Source organism: Silene latifolia, chromosome X (genome assembly GCF_048544455.1).
Source record: "Silene latifolia isolate original U9 population chromosome X, ASM4854445v1, whole genome shotgun sequence".
NCBI classification, from domain to species: Eukaryota; Viridiplantae; Streptophyta; class Magnoliopsida; order Caryophyllales; family Caryophyllaceae; genus Silene; species Silene latifolia.
The window spans coordinates 307611568-307632258 of record NC_133537.1 but is presented as its reverse complement, the minus strand read 5'-3'; the positions used below and the strand labels follow the sequence as shown (position 1 = coordinate 307632258).

The 20691-nt window shown below is 35.3% G+C and overlaps 1 long non-coding RNA gene across 1 annotated transcript; it reads left to right on the top strand.

Moving 5' to 3' along the window:
* Window positions 1–1674: 1674 nt before the first annotated feature.
* LOC141621939 (uncharacterized) lies at window positions 1675–2177 on the top strand. The gene is made up of 2 exons (XR_012532792.1): window positions 1675–1782; window positions 1866–2177. It is a non-coding gene; the product is annotated as an uncharacterized LOC141621939 (long non-coding RNA).
* The last annotated feature ends 18514 nt before the right edge of the window (window positions 2178–20691 follow it).

The following is a 20691-nucleotide window of genomic DNA, read 5'->3' as shown; positions in this document are numbered from 1 at the left end:
ATCGGGTTTCGAGGGCAGAAAGTCGGCACGTCGATCCTCCGTACCTATTCCGCTTTAAAGTACGCATATTCTTACAGTTAATAACTGCTCGGCCACACGCACTTTGCTAGTAATTTCAAATAGTTATCTGAAATTCATCCCAGGCCTTCATTTTTTGTGAGTATTTTGTTAGTAAGGCTCTTGTCATCACACGACGTCATCTCCTATGTCCTAACAATTTGTCTTTGCTGCTTACTCTATGGTGGAATTGATTGTCAGGCCTTTGGAAGTCAAGTGAAACACACCGGCGTACATTAATTGGCCGGTCCCAATATCATACGATATAGACTTGCAACGTCAATATCGTGTCATTTTATATTATCGAATATAGATCAAACTTTGCGCTTCCGTGATGATGATAATGATGATATAAGGACTTTCATGTCGTGGTGGTTGGCGGCAGGGCTGATGGTTGGGATGTGGTGGGAGAAGGTTCAAAGGGGAGAAAATAGAAATTACCTTGAAATGAGAAGGGTAAAGTTGTAAATCATGTCCATAATTGAGGAAATCATGTCGATGAAAGAGCAACACAATACATTCTCTTTAATACTCCCTACTATTCACTATATTCTTCCCTATTTCCTTATTCGGATTATTCGGGTTTTCTTCCCTATTTCCTTTATTGGATTGATTTGTGTGGTCCAAATTAAATTGCATGTGGGGTAGTGTGTTTTGTGTGGTCCAAATTCACTTTCTTATTTCTTGTGCAAAAAGGAAAGGGGAAAAATATAGTGAATAGGAGGGAGTATTTCTCTCTATCTCCGTCTTCATTGGTTATTAATCTTCTTCATTAATGGGAGATTAGTAGCTCCATATGGTATCAATCCTTAGAATTTAGAATTATTAATCTTCTTCATTAATGGGAGATTAGTAGCTCCATATGGTATCAATCCTTAGAATTTAGAATCGGAATTAGTCTCAATTTCAAACTAGTCAAATTTTAGAACTCTGAAACTTCTACGATTGTATCGTAGTCATTTCAATTCTGTCACTAATTAATTGCGTTTTTTTATGATGCAAAATTTCATCGTAAAATTTTTATTTATAATTTTCTTTTTCAAATCGCAAATATTTTCCCATCACAATCTTTATTTTTTCCTAATAAAAATAAATTTTGTTACTTCGACTCATATCCACTCCGCCAAGTTCCAATTCCATGGATTTCAAACACTATTAAAAAATTGAAATCCGAAATCGAATTTTACGTGATCTTAAATAAATTTTTGAAATTGGATTTGAAGTCCATTCAAACATTTTGAAATTGGGATTTAAGTCAAACAGAGTGGACTATATTTTATTTAACGAGAGGCGCACTTGGAGTGACTGTAGATAGTCGTGATTAACGCTAAGTCAACGAAAGTGGCACATGTTTATCAAATCACTTGCTCAAAAGATATGTATAAAATCACACACTCACAATTCAAGTAAACCAACCAATCGTTAGTTGGCGCAGTGGTAGCATGGGGCTGCGTTTGGTAGGGAGGTCTGCGGATCGATCCCCCCAACTACGATTGGGAGGGGTTTAAATACCGTAATCCTTAGACACGCCCCGAATCCGGATTAGTCGGCCCAATGTGGTTCGGATTACCGGATGGTTTAGACCAAAAAAAAAAAAAAAAACAATTCAAGTAAACCAGTAAACCATCTATCTTAACATTACATTTATCACTGTAAAAATGGCCAAGACTTTCAGCTTATCCTTCATTCTCACCATTTTTATAGCACTCTTTCTAATTGTTTCAGGTAATAATAATCCACCCTCTTCTCCAATTGTTCTTGGTACTCTTACCTACTAAAGTACTAATGAATTTGGGCATGGTTTTCAGGTTCGACAATGGCGAGAGCCGTCTATGAAACCGAAGCAAGCTCATGTAAGCATTTCGGAGAATTTTGTGGAGGGTTTGCTGGATTTGTGTGTTGTTCAGGATTAAGATGCGTGCTTAAAGGAGATTTTCCGGACGCAGGCGGAGTTTGCAAGCCAATTCGTTAAAGGGATTACAAACTACTTATATTGCTATTATACTATGTTTGTTGTTAAGTTAATCGTGATATAGTATAACCTCAATAATAATACTATGTAAGACTGTAACCTTATTTTATTTAAGTCAAAAGAATGGATGAAATAATTTTTACTTGTCTTATGGATGTGGAAGGAGACACCATTCTAGTATTTCACCAAATCTAGACAGGTATTTTCCGGTTTCATGTCCTTCAAACGCGTCACTAATTTAATCAGAGGCGATTCTAGAATTTGAACTAAGGGGGTGCGGTTTGTTCTAAGAGGGTGAACATATCAACAAATTAAACCGCGAGACATTAGATTAGCTGTAGAGCAAAGGTTCTAACGACGGATATTGGAGTTTGAACATAATATTTTTTTGAACTTGAAATTATAAATCTTGTACGTACGAAATTAACGTAAATGTAAATGTAACCAAAAATGATAACCTTCTCTATTTTGTAGACGGTGTGGAGTATTATTTTGTCGAGGTAGTCTATTTTTAGGTTTATGCTCTTTCTTGTACATAATTTACTTAATCATGAACATAAACTGACCATTTAGCCCTCCCATTTCGACACCTTTTTTCAATTTTTTCTCCGTTAATTAACCTCTTCAATTTCAATCACCACCACTCCCAACATGACCCACCGCCTCCTCGCCGGCCAGACTCGACCCACCGCAAGCCAAACTCGCCCCCACCACCAGTCAGACCCGCCACCCTTCAATCTCCACGGACCTCAGCCTATGCCCCACCCATGGAAATCCGCATTTTAGTTCAAGTTTATTCTAATCATTCACCGAAATGAGTTTGGCCTGTTTCAAATCGATATGAGTTCAAGTCGACTTATTATTAAATCAAGTTAGATACGAGTTGAATCATCACTCTGAATTAGATCTAAAATTTCTCATTTGTGTCCATATTTAGAACTTTTTCCATCTAAAATATACTGTTGGAAATGCTAGAGTATTTTGTCCCATATTGGTAGAATAAGGAACTTTTGTTGTGTTTATATACCTTGTACCCCTCTACTAGGTACTTGTTATTATGGAGGCTAGTATGAGCTCAACCCAGGCGCGCGCCGCCGCCCGGCTCGCACGCGCCGTGCGGTGGAGTCTGTTTTGTTTTTTATCGGAAAACTTTTTCTCGTCTTATTTTTTTTAAACCGTTGAATTGCAACTCTTTGTGCTCAGTGTTGTCTACTTTGAAAATTGACAACTGTGAATCTTCAACACTTAGATGAAGATTATAGAGAGAGAGAGAGAGAACATTAGAGAATAAAGAAATGAATTTGTGTTATTGAACTTGCAAATTAATCTCTGTTACATCAACTAATATATTGAATTATGTAACAACTTCTTAACTAACTAATGTTGAGTTGACAGTTGTAACAAACTCCTAACAACCGCCTAACTAACTCGTCTTTTGTTATTGTTCTATATCTCATATCCCCCCCCCCCCCCTCAAGCTTTCTAGGCTGTATAGTAAGTCCAAGCTTGACAGAAAGATTGTAATATTCCAATGCTCTTAGGGGCTTGGTCATAATGTCTGCAATCTGTTGTTTGCTGCTGACATGTTTAGTAACTAAGAAACCTTCTTGTTGCTTATCACGGACAAAATGGCAATTCACATTGAGATGCTTTATCCTTTCATGGAAAATAGGATTCATGGCAAGATGTTCAGCTGATTTGTTATCACAATACAAGATAACTGGACATTGAACAGGAGCTCTCAAATCCTGCAATACACATGCTGCCCAAACCATTTCTGCAGTAGTATAAGACATACTCCTATATTCAGTCTCTGTGAAACTCTTACTGACAGTCCTTTGCTTTTTTGTTTTCCAAGATACTAATGAGTCACCCAAAAAGAAGCAATAACCATTGAGAGACATACAGTTAAAGACACATGTAGCCTAGTCTGCGTCTGAATAGCTTGTAGTTGGGTTGAATCAGTAGCTGAGTAAAACAAGCCTGTATTTATTGTACCTCTCAAATATCTAAGAACATGATGTGCAACCTGCATATGAGGTGTCCTAGGCTGGCTCAAAAATTGGCTTAATGTTGTACACTGAAATAAATATCAGGTCTGGTCATATTGAGGTACAATAGTCTTCCTACAAGCCTCATGTATTGCTCAGGTTCTGGTAGCAGATCACCCTTATCAATGTAGAGCTTGAGTCCTTTTTGCATTGGGAAAGGAACATATTTTGTATCCTCAAAGTCAGCATCTTTTAGGATGTGTAATATATATTTTCTCTGGTTTAGCATTATGCCCCTTTCATTCCGGGCAACTTCCAAACCTAAGAAATACCTTATTGGTCCTAAATCTTTAATAGTGAATTTGGCATGCAACTGCTCTTTTAGCTTTTTTATATCCTCTATTGCATCTTCAGTCAATAATACATCATCAACATATACCAAAGCAACTAAAAATCTTGAAGTTAGAGGATCATATTTAGTAAATAAGGAATAATCCTGTTTTGACTGAATAAAACCAACATTAAGTAAAAATTTTGTCAACTCTAAATTCCATTGCCTACTTGCTTGTTTTAATTCATATAAGGACCTCTTTAACCTGCATACTTGACCCCTTTTGGCCTTAGCATAACCTGGTGGAGGCTTCATATAAACCTCTTCATCCAAGTATCCATGCAAGAAAGCATTATTAATGTCAAGTTGGTGTAAGGGTCAGTTGTTCTTGGCTGCAAGTGCAAGTAAAATTCTGATAGTTGCAAATTTAGCTACAAGAGAAAATGTATGCTTATAATCTTTATCCTGAACCTGTATAAAACCCTTAGCAACTAACCTAGCTTTATATCTCTCAACTGTACCATCTGCTTTGTGTTTAACTTTGCAAACCCATTTGCATCCTATGGCAGTCTTATCAGCATGAAGGTTAGTTAATTCCCATGTGTGGTTTTGCTCAAGAGCTTGTATTTCTTGAGACATGGCCTCAATCCATTTGTTATCAGCCTTGGCTTGAGTATAAGGACTTGGCTCAAGTGTTTCAACCACATTACATAAGAAATAATGTATTCTTTGTCATAATTAACTAGATCATTGAGAACTTGAACATGTAGAGCCGCAGGTTTAGATTTTGTTTTAGACAGAAGGAAACCATTTAGTAAAACACTTAGTTTCTTAGGTCTAACAAATACCTAAACACATTAGTGTTGGAACCTGTATTTATGTCATGATAAGTACTAGGATCAAAATATGTATGAGAAGTGACAGAATAATGTCACTAACTGCCTGATCAGTACTAGGATCAACATTTATTACAGCTCTTGTTGTTAAGGAATTATGCATTCCATCTGTAGTAGAAGAGGAATCATGAGTAGTTGGTAAAACCAGTCTGTAAACTCAGATATCTCTGTGACAACAGGAAATTGAGGAATATTTAAACTCATTGGACTTGCATTTCTATAAGGAAAAACATTTTCCTGAAATATAACATCCCTGCAAGTGTAAACAATGTGATCTTCAAGATCATAGAATTTGTAACCTTTTTTATTAAAAGGATATCCAATGAACATAGATTTTCTAGCTCTTTTACTGAACTTATCCCTGACTGTAGGAGGCATAGTATCATAGCACAAACAACCAAACACCCTAAGTTCATTATAAGTAGGTAACTCTTGAAATAAGACTTCATAAGGTGTTTGTCATTTAAGTACAGAACTTGACATCTTATTGATCAAGTAGGTAGCAGTGAGAAGGCAGCCACCCCAAAATTTAAGGGGTAAATTAGAATGCAATCTTAATGCCCTAGCAGTATCCAGTAAATGCCTATGTTTTCTTTCAACTCTGTCATTCTATTGTGGCCTGTCAACAAGACTCCTATGGTGAATAATGCCCTCACTTTTGAAAAAAATCTTTACACTAATCTTGGAAAAATTCAGTGCCATTATCAGATCTGATTACCTTAACATGTGCATTAAACTGAGTAAAAGCATATTTAACAAACCCTCTAACTAAACCAAGTACTTGTGTCTTATTATGAACCAAAAATATCCAAGTATTCCTAGAATGGTCATCAAGAACTGTCAAAAAAAGACAATATGAACCAAAAATATCCAAGTATTCCTAGAATGATCATCAAGAACTGTCAAAAAAGACTTAGCACCTGACATTGTTGGAACTCTATAAGGTCCCCATACATCCATGTGCACAAGATCAAAAAAGTTGCTTGCATAAGATTTACTTCTGGGAAAAGCCTGAATATGATGCTTTGCTACTACACATGATTCACAAAAGAAATTTTTAATTTTATTCATAATAGACAAATTTACTTGTTGTAGTTTTTCAATAGAGGAATGTCCTAGCCTATTATGAAACAAAATTACATATTTATTAACAGAATGTTTAAAACTAGCATTAGGCTCAGTATTATGATGAACTAAAGTATTAAAAACAGCAGAAGTAACTCCCAAAGAGTCTGAATTCTTATTCATTCTAAGCTTGTACAGATCATCGTATCTCTTAGCTTTAGTCACCACTTGCTTATTTGAAGAGTCATGAAAATAACATTCATTTTGCGGAAAGACTACAGTTAAACCAATGGCGGTTAATAATTTACCAACTGATAACAAATTCTGCTTGAAATCAGGCATTAATAATACGTTATTCAATGTAATCATGTCATTCAATTTAGCAGTGCCTGACTTGTAGACTATTTGAACAGTCCCATCAGGTAAAGATACATAGACAGGGTTATGTATGACTCTGAATTTACTCAATAAAGCAAGATTTGATGTCATATGGTTTGTAGCCCCAATATCAATAATCCAATCAAAATTGTGTGAAAAAGAACAAGCGGAATTAGAAAGATGAGCCATACCTACAAAGTGGACAGAGGACTGCAAAGGAGTAATATCAGTAGCAGAGTGATCAGAAATCACCTTAATAAGAACCTTGGATATAACAGAATCAGCAATGTTCTGAACCAGATCTGGATGAACCTGATCTAATGTACACCTCACAGCAGGAACCAAAGTAGTGGAATCATCAATGGGAGTCACATCAACATACTCAGCATCTTGATCAGCAAATGAAGGATAAGCATTGTCAGCAGCTGTTGTTGACTGTGGATACATATTACCCTTACCCTTATCTGTCTTACCAGAAAAGCTTTGTACTTGTAGCACATTTCTTGAATGTGTCCTTTGATTTTGCAGAATGTGCAAGTCTTCAATCTGCGACAGTCTGAGATATCATGCCTCCTTTGTTGCAGTATGTACAATACTTGGCATCTTTATATTTCTTGACAGGAGCAGCATCAACATGATTATTAGGTAACCTCCTCTTAGAGCTATAAACAGCACTTTCCACCAGATGTTCAGAAGCATTATCATTAATGATTTTCTCCTTCTCAATCTTCTGTAACGTCCTAAGAGCACGATTGATTGGAGGCAAAGGCTCCATAGAAAGAAGAGTGGTCTGGACCTGCTCATAACTAGAGTTGAGACCCATCAACAGTTGAATCAGTTTGGCTTGTGTTTCACGATCAAGAAGTTTTTTGAGCAAATCGCAAGAATAATTAGACATTGCTCCACAGGTATAATGAGGCATAGGATCCATGTTGTCTATACCCTCCCAGATTGACCTGATCTTGCTATAGTACTCCAAGAGAGACAAGTTGTCTTGAACCAAATTACTTAGTGTCGTCTTCAGATCATATAGTTCAAGTGTATTCATCTGACCAAACCTTTCAACAATTTTATAGCATAGAGACTTGGAAGAGTTGGAATACTACAAGTTGTCCCTCAGAGTTTTAGAGACAGAATTGAGAATACACCTTAAAACCAGTAGATCACAGCGAATCCACTGATTGAACTTTTTGTCTGTCTTCTTAGGTAGACTGCATTCCCCTGTAATGAATCTCACCTTGTTCTTTGAAACCAAGGCATGAACACCATCTCGCTGCCATTGATGGACGTTAGTGAAAGATCATAGATCCTAATTAGACACTCTAAATAAATGACAAATTATCTCATAATTTGAGTTTATGTGATCTATGTAACATGCATGCAATATAAAAGCATATTAACATAAAGATTAAGGAAAAACAATTTCCTTACATTGATTTTATGGTAAAATGGGCACAAACTAGTTCACCTTACTAGTTTGTTCTTGAGCTATATGAATATGGAAGATCCTCCAAAAACCAACCTCCAAAGTAGAAGGTCTCCTTCCTTAATCTACCAAAGAACTTACCCAACAACCTTACTAATATTAACTAGATATAAGTAAGACTACCCTTGATAATATGTAAATATTACTAACATCTTAGTAATAAAATTTTGATACTAACTTCTTAGTAAAATGATGCTTATGATTTTTTAGAGAGAAAGACCAACTATTTTTCACATGCAAACACCCCAAAAGAAGTAGTGTAAAAATGAACAACAATTGGAGTGTTGACGGGTGGAATATATGGAGTGAGGGAGTGCACTTGTTTTTCTTTTGGCCAATCTTATATCACATGCAAGTGATCATAAGATGACTTATGGAAGAAACAACAAGTAAAGTGAAATGATTATGTCTATAATCATCCACTACACTCCATTTACACGGTCCAATGTCCCATTTACGGGTTTATTTTGGTTCTTATATTTGTCGCACAAATACGTGTAAATTTTATTTAAACATCGTATCATGTTTAAATGTTTCCAATTAATTTCGTCTAAATAACTCCGTAAATATATGTGTACCGCTACATATATAGTTTACGTACCAATACTAATCACATTAGTCAACTAGTACCAGTTTAATAATTAACTGCTTAATCATTAATTCCCGTCTCAAATAATTTATTATTCAATTATCACATAATTAAATAATAATTTTCGTACCTCGAGTTCACAACTCGATATCTCTCTAAATCAATTTAATCGACTAACTCTTAGTCAATTTAATCAAGGGACTAATTTAAATTGTATCTCATACAATTAATTAGCTTTCGTGTTGGGGCTCGTTCCTTTAGGTGTGACCGAAAGGGATCAGCTGAACACCACCGTCTCACGACAGTAACGTCAAACCCTAGTTGGCCAACCGTTACCGATATACGTTGATCCGCTGACTAGTATTGCCAATGAATATCCCATGCATATTCCTTAATGAGATTTAATATGTAAACGCACTATTGTGGAGGATACTAACTCCAACAATCTCCCACTTGTCTGACACAAGGTGTGCGCTACCAATTCTCTTGTCCGTTTTAATCTCCCACTCAATGCAAGGTGTCTTTCAGGTCGCACTTGCACACGAACATATCGCGAGTGGTTTTCTCGATCGGGAGTGTGACTACCTGACCGGAAAAATCTCTCACAGATTACTTCCGAGCGTGGCCACGCATTTGTAGTCATTAATTCCTCGAGTGGCCTTGAGATATAGTTACCCAACGTGGGTGGATAATTCCTGTATGCCTTATCTATCCTATTGCACAATACAGCTCACCATGACCTAGTAAATGCCCTTTTGGCCTCTTTTCACGGCACGACCTAGGACAAAAACCAAAGTCACTCGAAAACTGCACTTGCTCAGATAATAGTCTCCAGTCAAAAGAATCGACTCATTAGAACATCTTAGAGATCCCTGCCACGACCAGGCGTCTATAATAGAACTTAGGGACTCTCTAAATGGTCATTGTCCGACAAAGTGTCACACATTCTGCCTATGTAATCGACCAGTCATCCCGTATGACCTTATGGTGTTGAACAACCATCAATCGACTCACAATCTAGTCACTCAGAGACGTAACCTCATTAAGTGACTAGGGACAAAATACAATGTTCATCTTATTCACTTGAATATTGTTCAACATTGTCTCCACAACTTATTCAGATAAACAAGGTATTCAATGTTTTCAAATAAATCAATAATTGAGTTCTTAAAGAAACTCTAACAATGAATGCGATCATCACTTATGTAAATATCAATACTCTATCCAATATTTACATAACGATCTTCAGCAATTAAGGTATACTGCTCAATCACATTGAGATGGCATAACCATCATGTCTACCTTATGCCAACGACTTTGGTTAGAGGATTAGCAACAGTTGCATCACTCTTATTTCCATTGCAATTTTCCTTTGTTCTATGCAATATTTTCATCACATAGAGCCTTTCTAAGTACATGTCTAAACAAGTTTTTAGACTCTGATTCTAAAGCCAAACAAACATTCCCACTGTTTTCACAGTCTCTCGGGAGACGATATTTGGCTAACGGAACTACTCTAGTTCCATTAAATTCCGGTTATCAACTATCTCTTTTACAACATCGGATGCTGTAATGTACTTAGCTTTCCGTTCAAGATTTGTACGTATAACACTTATACATACACATTCTTCATATGACATCTTTTATGTATGACTCCTCATACATATCTTCTTTATACATGTATAACTTCTTATACATATATGTATAACTTCTTATACATATTATTCTTTATGCACATAACACTCTTACATGCTAACCATTCCTTAACGAGGCCCATAACATCTTATAAGCATAGAAATGTTTCCGTGTAATCCTTTTACACAAAATTCATAAATTCCTCCAAACTATAAAAGTAAATCCTCAGTGCTTCTCAAGTACTCAAGGATGCTCTTGATAATCATCTAGTGACACTCACTAGAAAATGATTGGTAATGACTTCTCATATTCTCAACATGATAAGTCCCGACGAGAGAAGCTTTTAGCATATTTAATAGATCCTACAGCGGAAGCACAAGAGATCATATTTATTGTTCAACAACTTGAACAAGTCAAGAATCTTATCACATAAGTCTCTTGACTATAATGCTAATATCCATGGAGATCTATTTCATTAGATCTGGATATTTAAGATGCGTCATGCTACTGTCAATTATTCACCCGAGAATATTTCTAGTCACTTATATGTCAAACACATATTTAGACTAAGAAACATCACCTTAGCTACATTTCTAGTCACTAATATGTCAAGCACATATTTAGACTAAGAAACTAACTTTAGCTCCCACTAAACTCCATGTATCATAATGGTACCTCAACACTCGAATAATACCATTTTAATAGACTACATGATTGAACCCAAATTTCCAACTCTTTGACGTATATAGATCACTTAGCATTGACAACATCAACAAAACTTCTCCCAAGGAGAAAGTTTCATTATTTATTTGTCGAATCTCATCCTCATGAGAAGCTATATTGCTAAGAACATACGAATTGATAAAGGCATTTGAGTTGTCATAAACTCTCTATAACAAGCCCAAATTTTAAACATCTTATGTAACCTTTACGACAAGATCAAGGTAACCAACCAAAGTATTCACCTTAAATCAAGTCTCGAAACATCTCGTGTTTCCTTCCTTATAGCATCATGTGCAAGGAGATCAATTCGAATTGCATGGTGACACGCCATCACATAGAGTTCATACTATAGAAAAGCCTTTGATGAGGGTTTATGATTCGTCACTTTAAAAAAGTAACGCAATATTATCTCAAAATTATCTCCTTATAACCACTGAGCCACAATAAAGAACGTCTTCTTGCATTGTACTCACCACTGAGCCTCAATAAATAACGTCTTCTTGTATTGTACTCAGTTTGTGGGTCTTGGACTTCCGCAAGTTCAAAATTTCTCCCACTCTGTCTTCCAGAAAATGAAAATCTTTCTGGAAAGACAGTATTCTGAGCCACAAACTCTTTGTTCTCGTTTTGGAGGAGTAAAAACCATGTGGTTTAATTTTGGATAACCCTCACACATACACAAATTGGTTCTGAACATAAACATTTATGATCCCAAATGTATAAAAAGACAAGTTAGGGACTCTCCCTATCCATATCTCATATGGAGTCATTAAGGCTATCATAGTCGGGTTTTAAACTTTTAGTGAGAAAATAGCTTACAAAATTGCGAAAAACCTCAAACTATATCTCATAAAGTTCGGTTTATATACTTGACTACACCATACTCTATGGTGTCCCAAGGAGAAGGTATTATGTGAACTGGTTCACAACCTTCTTAGTGAATATCAAGATCATTACTTGATATTACCCATTTGATCTTCAAAGTCATTACCTTGAAACTTTCGATCAACATCTTGATCTTGACGTGCTTTTGGTTTACTACTTTATTTTGAAAATATTCCACGTTTCAAAAATCACTTTTATGTCTTATTAAATAGATACGAGGTTTTCATGTCTACTTAACATTACGGTAAAAGTAACCAAGTATGTATATTACCAACTATCAGCCTTACACATCCGTATGTATATGGTCAATCACCTCACTATTGTGTTTCTTTTCTACAAAAGAAAACATAATACATGCACACATACCATAAGACTCACAATCAAATGGTTGTTTAATGTGCTTTTCGTTTACTCGTTTGAAACGAATTTACTTGAGGTTTGATCAATTGGGTTCACCAGATTAGAGACTTTAAAATCTACAAGATAGTATAACATTTAGTTTTCGTAAAGAATGTAAAATTCCTCTAACTTAAGTGGTCTAAACCAACCACCAAGTTATCATAGGAGTATGTACAACATTTTGTTTTAAATCACATGAGTGATGCCTTCTATGTATAAATATAGATGATTACATTCTTTTAAAACCAAATTTAGGTGTATTTGTCCCTATCGAAATCATTGCTACACTAGCACCATTTCGATACAAAAATGTCCTATGCTAGACGTCTTACGTTTTATCAATTCATGTAAACTTCTTTACAAAGAAATGACCCGTACTTGGTATCTCATACCAAGATAGTGGAACTAGCCTATCTATTGAGTAGATGTCTCTTTCAACTCTTGTTCTATCGCATACATCTAGGGTTGATACTTCTTAACTCCCACTCACTTTCACATTCCTCTTTGCTTCAATCAAGCAAAAATGAATCTCATGAAGACCTCTCTTCATGTCATTTGTGATATTTTATACACTTAGTAAGAGTGAATTACTATAAAGTGAGTGAAACATGTGCAAAATCTCAACTTCTTGCGAAATTGGACTACCTAACCGTTCAATTGTTATCATATGCCTAAATTCTTCAGCGCATAAACAATCGATTTGGCTTTTATTGAATTGAGCCATTTGACGGTATTATATTGGAGTATTATTTGTGTTTTTGAAAACTCTTTTCGCAAACTTTTGAATTACTCTTGAGTAATTAAAAACTAATTTGTCATCTTCATGACGGAGGTGTCACTTCCGAAATCAAGACTCTCTTGATAAAATGTGACTTCCTTTTAAACTCGTAATATGAGTTTGCAACATGAAACCCCTTTTTAATATGTATGGACGTTAATTAAGTTGTATAATAATCGCAAAAATCGTTGTAAGCTTATGTAGGTGAATTGGTAAATCATGTTACCAATCATTAATTCCTTCAAAGAAACCGCTTCCTATGAAAGAACGAAACGAGTATAATAATAAATAGAGGATGAAAGGAGGATGAAGTGCGCGATGTCATAGTAAATACATTAATGAAAAAGAACGAAAAATAGGAAAAATTAACATTCAATGTTTTAAAAATACTTGTGAAAACATGTTCAACAAGTTTTAACATTTATATAATGATCTCCCACTAAATTATATAAATGATTCCAAGATCCGTCTTTAGACAAAAATAGGCATCGCTTGGACGAAACATCCCATAATTGTGTAAATTCGGTAAGTCACGTTGACTAATTCTACCTCTAGAACTCTTGGTCGACGAATTTCCTTAAATCCATCTACTAGCCCCGGAACACAAGACCGTCTTATATCCCGTTGAGTCCAACCAATTTTGGCGTGTGATAACCGCTTACCACCCTACTTACTCAAGGTAAAAAGAGAACACCCCGCTTGGGCGAGCGTGACTCTAATGAACAAGAGATTCATAGGTGTTACTAATTGGTAAGGCTAATCTCAATTTTAGTTATGTGAGAGATCTTGTCAATTTAGTCATAAATTCCTTATAAGTGAATTAATTCTGTGAATGTAAATGACATGAATTGACAACCGCGAAAATAAAATGCATGTGAATGGCGATTTTGGCATGCGCGAAAATAAAACAAGCAAACATGTAAGCATATGAAGAAATCCTAGTATGGCCTCCTAGTTAATAAAAACTAGTCTATTATATTTCGGAAATCAACTCCTTGGTCCCTTGACTCTTCATTCCATAAGTGGCTCTTCCTTGTGGGATTTGAAACACCTTCCAAAAATAGACTCCGTCTCGATGTAATCCGTCTTTTGGAAACGCCGGTAAAAATAACTATTACAAATGAATTACATAGCTATTCCTATTATACATTAATTAATAAAATAAATAAAACTATTAATTAATTACAAACCGACGATACAAGATCGTATTTAATTACAAACAAATCGATATTCCCATTCATTTCGGGTAATAACGATTAAAATTAACTAGGCCATACTAGGTACAACAAGATAAATACTTTAAATAAATGACAATCATTCATTCAACTTAAATAAATATGCTTAAAATGCTGTAAAATGATGCCAAAATCGCCCTATCTATCATTCGTTGGTATCCATCTCGGGTTTTGTGGATTTTATGATAAATAATTAGTTTGATTTGGTGATATTTTGCTAATTTAATCGATAAAATCACAATATTTAAGTAAAAATTCAAAATAATTGAAAAATTACCCAAAAAATGAAACAAAAATTTTTAGTATTCTGGAACACTCCCAAGAACACCAAAATGTCAGAAAAATTGCCGAAAACTTCCGGATAAAATTTATGAAGAAAAAGATCGATATTTATCGGTTTTTAACCACTAAAACCAATAAACATCAAAACAAAGTGAAAACACACATGAAAAATCACTTTTAATATTTAAATAATATTTTTAAATGTACATAAATTTATCATGGTCAGAATCAAATGTTTCGAAATTATGATTAATTAATTTCACTTTTATCGACTTTTATCTCATAAAATCAATAAACATGCAAAAAATTCGAAACAACCTTCAACCTTTTGCATACAATCAGTAGAAAACATGCGAACTACCATAAAAAATCCATGCACCGAATCAACTTTTAACTATTTTTAGTCAATTTTTAACTAAAATACGGCATTTTGACTCGGTTTTCTACCAAAAATCATTAAAAATAGCAAAATAACTTCAAAAATCACCAAAAAATACCACAAATATTTTGAGATCAGTAGGTATGCATGTCCCAAAAATTTCGTGCTAAAACCTCTTCTAACACAATATTTGAGTTTTTATAAATTATCTCATAATTCATTAATATGCTTAAAATCTACATGCAAATTACAAGCCTATGCTCTGATACCACTTGAAAGATCATAGATCCTAATTAGACACTCTAATTAAATGATAAATTATCTCATAATTTGAGTTTATGTGATCTATGTAACATGCATGCAATATAAAAGCATATTAACATAAAGATTAAGGAAAAACAATTTCCTTACATTGATTTTATGGTAAAATGGGCACAAACTAGTTCACTTTACTAGTTTGTTCTTGAGCTATATGAATATAGAAGATCCTCCAAAAACCAACCTCCAAAGTAGAAGGTCTCCTTCCTTAATCCACCAAAGAACTTACCCAACAACCTTACTAATATTAACTAGATATAAGTAAGACTACCCTTGATAATATGTAAATATTACTAACATCTTAGTAATAAAATTTTGATACTAACTTCTTAGTAAAATGATGCTTATGATTTTTTAGAGAGAAAGACCAATTATTTTTCACATGCAAACACCACAAAAGAAGTAGTGTAAAAATGAACAACAATTGGAGTGTTGATGGGAGAAAGTGGCGGGTGGAATATATGGAGTGAGGGAGTGCACTTATTTTTATTTTGTCCAATCTTATATCACATGCAAGTGATCATAAGATGACTTATGGAAGAAACAACAAGTAAAGTGAAATGATTATGTCTATAATCATCCACTACACTCCATTTTCTTTGTTTCCAATATCCCATTTACGGGTCCATTTTGGTTCTTATATTTGTCGCACAAATACGTGTAAATTTTATTTAAACATCGTATCATGTTTAAATGTTTCCAATTAATTTCGTCTAAATCACTCCGTAAATATATGTGTACCGCTACACATATAGTTTACGTACCAATACTAATCACATTAGTCAACTAGTACCAGTTTAATAATTAACTGCTTAGTCATTAATTCCCGTCTCAAATAATTTATTATTCAATTATCACATAATTAAATAATAATTTTCGTACCTCGAGTTCACAACTCGATATCTCTCTAAATCAATTTTATCGACTAACTCTTAGTCAATTTAATCAAGGGACTAATTTAAATTGTATCTCATACAATTAATTAGCTTTCGTGTTGGGGCTCGTTTTTTTAGGTGTGACTGAAAGGGATCAGCTGAACACCGCCGTCTCACGACCGTAACGTCAAACCCTAGTTGGCCAACCGTTACCGATATACGTTGATCAGCTGACTAGTATTGCCAATGAATATCCCATGCATATTCCTTAATGAGATTTAATATGTAAATGCACTATTGTGGAGGATACTAACTCCAACACTTAGAACCTTAAAAAAGATAAGCAGTCAATTAGAAATTTGGTTTATCATTGGGCGATAAGAAAAGAGGATCATCTAATGTAGAATAAAAGGAATTCTAAGAATTATTACCAGTTTCTTGAATTTTAGGCATGGTGTTTTAATGAAAGAAAGAAAAAACCAAAAAAAATGAGTAAAGAAGATGAAGTTTTGAAGATTAATGTGCGGAAGCTTGAAGAATTATAAGGATCGAAAAAACGATGGCGATTGATACCATGTGAATCTTCAACACTTAGATGAAGATTATAGAGAGAATGAGAGAGAGAGAGAACATTAGAGAATAAAGAAATGAATTTGTGTTATTGAACTTGTAAATTAATCTCTGTTACATCAAGTATATATATTGAATTATGTAACTACTTCTTAACTATAACTAATGCTGAGTTGGCAGTTGTAACAAACTCCTAACGACCACATAACTAACTCGTCTTCTGTTATTGCTTTATATCTCATAACAATTATGGTTTTCCCTCAAAGTCAGTTTTGAGAATTGTAATTTCATATATTCCGCATCTGATTTTGGTCCATCCTTTTACTATAAATAAGACGATTTTCTAGCATTTCTAATCATCCAATTTCATTCTATCAATTATACTCTCTCCTCTTTTCCTTATAAAATCTAAGCAACAACTTTCGAGTTTCTACTCTTTCAATTGGTTGCAAATTGGAAGAGTTCTGTGTCTATCTTGGGGAGTGTCGTTCTCAGTTGGACAACACCGCGTCAAGGGCGATTAAGTTTTTAAGGCAATGACTTCCATACCATGACACGGTGAAGTTATTCTAATACATTTTTAGTTCGTTTGTTTTGCCCTTGCATTAACTATTTTTCCAACATATAATAGTACAACATTTAAAATATTCCAAAGAAATATGGTCTAAACGAGCAGCACAAACACTCGGACAACATTTGTTCAGGCTCAAGTTTATTTCAATTATTGATTATCTAAACTGATAATCAATATTGTGATATTTCAATTATTTGTTAAGGCTCAAGTTTATTTTACCGGATCTTACTTCCTGAATCTTAGCTTATCTTCTACCAATATTCAATAGTCTACTCTCCTTCAAAACGTGCTTCAGACTCTACCAACATTATGTCATGGATTACGTTAGGATAAATAGGGGTTAATGGAAATTGATTATGCACACTATCTGCATCCACCTTGACCTAGTCATTGATTTTACCCATTAAATGGGGTGCATTTTAGTTGTCAATGGCTGTTATCCGTGAGAAATTAAGAGGGCGGGTTTGGTTTAGTAGGGACGGTTGTCACTCAAACTTATACACCTCCTTAACTATACTTACATAATAATACGTGGCCCTTAGTCTCTTACTCTCTCATGAGTCATGACTAGTCATAACTACAAATTCAGAGTAATACTCTAATAAATTGGGACTTTCTAACTTATGTAACTCAACCTTTTTGTTTTTTACGGGCGTATCCTTTCTTTAAAATAAAAAAGAAAAAAAAACTTTGATCGGCTATAATTATTGATTGACTCAAGAAAACGATAATTTTTTTCCACATGGACCATCTTTACAAGCAGTGGCGGTGATGTGACTCATATTTGCGCACATTTAGTCCCCTAATTGAGCCTGTTTTGCATACTATTATATCATTCCATAGCCATTTTATCCGTCAAATGCTTTCTATTTTGCTTTCCTAGTGCATTTCGTATGTTTTGTAGGAAAGAAGGTAATTAGGCGGAAATTCCCGTCTTTCATGCATATTTGGAAGCTTGTTGATGATATTTGATGGACAAGTATGAAGAGGAGGCGAGAATGATGGCCAAGTATGTAGGAATAAAGAGTATATAGAAGGATCATAGGGTTAAAAAGCAAGGATGATGAGAAGGAAGTCAATGCAAGAAGAAATTGCTCGGAACCAAACCAAGGGTTGCTTCTTTGGCTCTGAAAGTATGCTAGATGGAACGGCGTCGAAAAATCAAGTGATCTAGGCTTTTGAATCACTCCAATAGGAGTCCGGATGAGAAAATGACGTCCGTTTTACAATCCGAGCTCAAACAGAGAAGCTGTCCGCAAATCCGCTCGTCCCGAGACCCAATCCGCTCGTCTGCTGCAGGACGAGCGTCTTCCCTTCAAGACGCTCGGATTGTTTGACAGACAAGAATGAAGAAAAACACTTCAGGAATCCGAGCGTCTTTGCCATAGGGACGCCCGTCCAACCACCCACTAATCCGCCCGTCCAAGCAACAATCCGCCCGTCCAGCCACCCCAGAATCCGCCCGTCCCGACCCCTTGGACGCCCGGATTCTCTTACAGGCCCATACGTCCTCTTCTTCCCTCCATGAAAGATGTGCATATTTATCAAAGACTAGCTAAAAGGAGACCGGCATCTTTTCTGTGAGGAGCGATTCCCTACCCAACATTTAGCATTGTGATTTACTATTTTACCCTTGCTTAACCTAATGATGCTCTATTATATATACCCCATTTGTAATAATCAAACCATCAAGTTTTCATTAGATTAATTCAATCCTTCTTTAGATTAGGTTAAGTTTTCATTAGGAGTAGATTAGAATAGATTACTCTTTAATCTTTCCACAAATCACACATTAATCTTTCCTTTAATTATTGTTCAAGTTTATTAATGAGTAATTCAAGTTTATTATTGGGTAATTAGAAGATCATTTGGGTTTATTGGGAGATTGACAACCTTCCATCAATCATCAAGTACTTCTATTATTCTTTGCATTATTATTTTGGAATCTCCATAGGTATTGATGCGTGTCTTTTATATAAGGTTTTCACCTCATTTTTACACGCATTTCTGTGCTTTTTATGTAGCATCTGGCTACAAATACCCCCGAATATTCTACTTTGGTCCGTTTATTGTAATTTGCAGGAATTGACCGAGGAGGAGCTAAATCGAGCCTTAATTGTCCCAATTGTACGCATTCATGGGAAATAAGGAACCGGAGCTTAGAAATCTTACACTTGGAGGACGCATGAGCTGAGTAAAGGAAGAAATTCAAGTCCTGACGTGCCTATGTAGCTCGATCGAGTGGTTTTACTGCTCAATCGAATGCTTTATACACTCAAAACTGGTCGATCGACCAGTTTAAGGAGTCGATCGAGGAAGTCCAGCAAGCAGTACTCGATCGAGAGGTTGTCCTGGCTCGATCGAGTGATTGGCGTTCGATCGAGTGATCTTTCTCCTCGATCGAGGGGTTTTCGTGTGCTTTTGGTTTATTTCCGCCTAATCTTTTATGGGCTTTTGTAATCAGTCCATAGTATAGGTTTAAGACAATTTCTCAGTATAAGACTGAGGAGAACATCACGTTACTCCTATCACTTGACTACTTACATTTCGACTGCTACTCCTGTTACTGTTCTTTGGATTTCTATTCTCTACATTTGTCACTCGGATTCGGTATTATCAATCTAATTTATTTCTTAATCATATTTACTGCTTTAATTCCTTTTTCTCCTTGCTTTATAATTGTTCAATCAGTCTCTTAATAGTTTATTCATCATGCTTAGTTTTAATTATTTGGTTATTGTAATTGTTAATCCGACGATTATGAGTAGCTAATTTCCTATGCTAAGACTATAGGGGATCCATGATTTGAAGGGAGAGTAATTGATTCACTAGGTCAACACCAGTACTGTCTTTGTTGTTTAAGTGCTACATATAATTGTAATTGCCTAATTGAGTCGACGCAATTAGACCCTTATTCTTAGTGGACCTTAACCTGGACCGAAAGGTTGGAAGAGGCAGACTAGTAGCGAACAATAGAGTATTGCAGCGAGGGCGAAAGTTAAACTGTTTACACTTTAGGGTGAATTAAGGACCGAAAGGTGACGTTCGCTACCCCTTAGACCGTGCTGCATTGACCTGGGACCTAGATTACTCGACCAGATGATTATGGTGAACCGCTTGTCTTAGCTATTCCCCTTTATCTGTTAAACTCCTTCCTTCTATTTCTCTTTTCCTTATTCTCTTAGTTTAGAAATCACATTTTATAAACCCCCAAACTGGTTACCTTGGCGAACCTAGTTTAGCAGACAAATTCCTACCTCTCTGTGGATTCGA